This window comes from Alligator mississippiensis, chromosome 1, assembly GCF_030867095.1.
Source record: "Alligator mississippiensis isolate rAllMis1 chromosome 1, rAllMis1, whole genome shotgun sequence".
Taxonomy (NCBI): domain Eukaryota; kingdom Metazoa; phylum Chordata; order Crocodylia; family Alligatoridae; genus Alligator; species Alligator mississippiensis.
The window spans coordinates 5,171,489-5,176,096 of NC_081824.1; positions in this window are offsets into that span (position 1 = coordinate 5,171,489).

Here is a 4,608-nt window from a genome sequence, read left to right on the forward strand (position 1 = left end):
AGGATTATTTATGGTGTTAAAAATGACTATTATACATACTCTACGAGTGACATGCTGACTTGGATTATCTTGAAATGCCTGTGTTCCTGGGGCCAGAAATGAGAGGTATGGTTAGAGTCCAAATATGATATATTTGAGACCCTTAAAGAGCATGCATCTACCAAATCGCGTGGTTAATCTAATACTTGTCTTCACGCGGTTTGGCTTCACGCTATAACTAATCCCTCCAAACTGATGTCAGTTATTTGGGGTTTATCTCAGACGCTGCCTGGCTTCCACTGTGCCTTTGAAAAACAGGAGTGAAAACAAGGTAGTGATGGTGGGGTTTGAATGCCAGCCGCCCGCTAGCTCAGCCGATGCTGCAGGGAGTGACGCGCGCCTGTGCAGCGATGCTGACACCGTGCTGAAACGTAGCCTGTTGTCACAGCAAGCGGGTGACTCGAAGTGCCAGGCTGTTGTCCTTGAACCCAAGCTGGGAGTGCAAACCCCTCCCCGTGGCAGCTTTCAGCGAGCACGTGTTGCGCGTGATCCTTGCATTCAGCAGAAGCTTCTTTTGGAAGTTTGGCCCCGAGTGGAAGAGTCCTTGTTCGAAAAGCAAGGCGCCTGCTTCAAAATCCACATGCAGGCTCCGGATGTATTTTAGAAATGTTGTCAAGGAAATGAACAATAATTAAACAGAGGGAAGGCAAAGCCCTCGAGTCAGCAGTTACAGGGCACGTCTAGACGAGACGTGAAATGCGCAGCAGACTAGTTTTACTGCGCATTAGTGCGTCCTGGCGAAAGCCGTGCTATTGCGTGACTAGCATTAGCATCGCTAGAAAGGTGCGTGCCGGTGCCGCTGCGCAGTAGCACCACTTATTGTGCATGCACTTCGTTATTACAGGTACTAGACTTAATACGCAATACCTACAGCGCGTGCATGCAGGACTTCTGGGACGTGGTGGGATGCGAAGGTCATGTAGGTGGGACTTTACAATTATAGCAGTAAAACTTATTCTCAACAAAATCATTGCAATGCATAAAAATGCACTTCTTGGAAAAAGTGGGGTTTTGTTTTTGTCGTGGTGGAACCAGGGTTTTTTTGGCGAAATGGTTGGTGGGACATAAGGTGCAAAAGGTTGGGAACCGCTGCATTAATGCACGTGTCGATGTGCCCACACTCAGTAATGTAATCATGACAGCCGGGCCTGGGCCGTTTCCTGAAGAATGGCACTGACCATGATCCAAGGAAAGCAAAGCACAGCTCCCCTTCCATCTCCAACATGAGCCGCTCAGGACATTTGAAGATATTAGTGGCTCGCGTGGGCTCCCATCTAGGGGAAATGGCCATCAGCTCAGAGAGGGGCTTTATCAGGAGGTTGGAGCAATGCAGGGGGATCGTGGAAGTGGGAAGGAGTGAACTGGCAGGTTTTCCCCTGTGCAAGCCTTCACCCTTTAGCAAGAGCTATTGAAGGACCAGCGTGGTCTCGGGGTGCGGGATTGTCCGTGTAGTCCGGTTTTTGCAAGCTGGGTTCACTGCTTGCAGCTTTGACAAAGAACTGGGGAAAAAGTCATTTGTCTGCATTCCCTCTGTGAACGAAGGGCCGTCCGCAAGGGATCGCTGGCTTTCTGCGAGCTCAGAAGTGCTGACGGAGCAGAGTCCGAAGTGGGGAAAGCCGGGCACGTTCCCTCCCAGTGACATACTTGGCAAGAAGGAAGGTCGAGGCTGCTGCACCCTTTCTCGTATCCCTCCGAAATGCTTCTCATAATCCTTTATGAGAAGAGCATGCGGGACTGTCAAAAGCCTTACTGGAGTCCAAGGACGTTATATCCACTGCAGTCCCTGCATCCTCCCAGCTAGTTATTCTGTCGAAGAAGGAGATCAAATCTATTTGGCACAGTTTGTACTTAACAAATCCATGCTGCCTGCTTGTGCGCAGCCTGTCCTCCTCCAGAGGCTGGAGCACGGACTTGATAAACTGCCCTGTACCCTCCTTGGCATTGAACTCAGGCCGACCGGGCTGCAATTCCCTGCACCCTCCTTTTCTGCTTTCGGTGAAGCGTGCCCCCTTCTCCACCCTTCTGCCTCACCTGTCTCCCACGGGTAGTAAATGTAATCAGCACGGCCTCTGAGATCCCTTCTGCCCGCTCCTTTAGTACCCGGGGATGAATTTCATCGGGCCCTGCTGACCTGACTTTGTTCAAGCTGAACAAAAGCTCTCCGATGGTCTTCTTCACCATCATGCCTTTCCTGCTGGGGGCAGGGGGGCTGGACCCGATGATCTTGTGAGTCCCTTCCAGCCCCTAACGTCTATGAATATATGAAGCTATGACCCTCAGCCTTTCTTTCCCTCGATTGATATAATTTCTATTAGCTACCTGGTTGCAGCTTAATTTGGGGGGATATTGAGGCCAAGCAGCAGTTGAGCAGCTCTGCCTTCTTTGCATCCTCTGTTAAGAGCTCATCCTGGTTATCTAGCAGTGGACCCACAGCTCCTTGGTCTTTCTTTCCTGACCAGCCTGTTTATGGGCTCTACCGAACCTGCTGCGAGACAAAGCAATTTTCACAGCTTGGTTGCAACACAGATTGCTGCTTTCATGGGCATTCCCCTCGATGCTGGTGGACAAGATGAATATACCATATCATGTAATAGCAAACTCCATGGAAAGTAAATGATATCATCTATTTATCATATCATTATAAACCGAAATATTAAATGTTCATCTAAATTTAAATATTTTATCAATATAGACATTCATATACCATATGAGTTGGGATTTATGTCATCATAATATATTATGATATGTAGGATATAGGATGGGGCGGAAACATTTTCACTGTACTGACTGGCCTCTTCGCTTGGTCCACATCGTGAGCAGACAGTAACTCTCAGTCACAGTGACTCTCATATATATTATTATATTAATAATACGCTGGGTTGTTGGTTTTCTTAGTTTGATTTTGCAGGAAATTGTGGCCGATGCAATATTTCTTGGTGATCGTGGACAACGCCATTTTACGCAGTTTACCACGAATCAAGTAGACCCCTATGTAGTAATTGAACCGCTTCTTGCCCCTACCTTCCTGGCAGTCTATAGCAACCCCTCAGTGTAATGCCACCGCTGTACTTCCCCCATATCTCCACCCAAGTACACGGAGATCTGCTACCTTCATCCTCCTAGACCAGAGAACAAGGGGGTTCATTTTTGCCGTATCACGCACTATCACCTCCTTGTTCCCCAAACGTATCCTTCTAAAACAGACTATACCCCTTAATGGTGATGTTGCCGTCGTAAGAAGTGCCCTGCCAAGTCTCATAACACCAGCTAAGTCACAGTTTTCTTTATAGGCTACGACTCCGAGCTCATCCTGTTCCCCGTACGCCTTTCAAATACACGTGCATCTGAATATTTTGCATTTTGACCTACTGCTTTCCCTCTTGCTTCCTTTTTTGCTGTCCCGCGGCTCTCTGGCCCTTCCCCTGAACTGATCTGCTTCTTCCTGTCCTCTTCCCTCTGCATTGTTTGCCCTGTAGCTGGAGGGTTTTGCTCACCATCCTCCATGGACCCTCGTTAAAGTCCTCCTTCCTGGGTTAGACAGGCGACACCTCTTTTAGGGCTTGTCAGCTGGCTCCCATCTCTCACTAGAGTCCTCCTCCCTGCACCATCCACTCCTTGTCAAAATATCCCGCAGAGTTTGCCCCACTCTTTACGCCACCCTCCTTAGTACCCCACCTAAATGTCCTGGGTTGCATTTTAAGCCCGGTGCTTCTTGATCCATCCCCTGTCCAGTTTTGGGTGGCCCACTACAGAAAGCACGTGGGCAAATTGGAAACCGTCCAGCGGAGGGCAATGAAAATGGTTCAAGGGCTGGGGCACACGATGTGTGTGTGGAGAAGATGAAGGAACTGTACTTATTTAGTCTACCTAGAGAGGCGGTGGAGGGTTTTAAGACCCAACTAGATGAAGCCTTGGCTGGGATGATGGAGTTGGGGCCAGTCCTGCTTGGAGCAGGGGTTGGACTAGATGTGACCCCCTGAGGTCCTTTCAAACCTCCTTGTCTGTGATTATATGAAGCACAGAATAGTCGATTGCCATATTCTTTATAATCACTCTTCATGTATTTGAAGGTGGTTCTCAAATCCTCCCTCCATCTTCTCTTCTCCAGACTAAGTAGACCCAGTTCTTCCAAACAGTCTTTATAGATCATGTTTCTTAGACCTCAGATCATTTTTGTTGCCTTCCTCTGGGCTCCTTCCACTTTGTCCCCAACTTTTTTGAAGCGCATTGTCCAAAATGGGGCATGGTTTTTCCAGGTGAGTGCTGAACAGAGCAGGGCCATGGCATCGATGGAGCGATGGGAGACAGAGAGGAGATGCAGCCTCACCCTCAAGTTTCCCTGTCAGGCAGAGCACGCAGGTAAGTCCACGGTGGCTAGGCACCTGGCCAAGGGCGTGAGCACACTCACATGCCGTAGACAAGTCACTGCTCTCATCGCCCAGCTGGTGGAACAAGAACAGCCGTTACGTAAGACAAGCGTTCCCTCCCAAGCAAATGCTCCCTGTCCTTCCAGTGTCTCCGAACTGGTTACTGCCGTGCAGCTCCTTGGCGGCGAGGAGCATTGTGCAC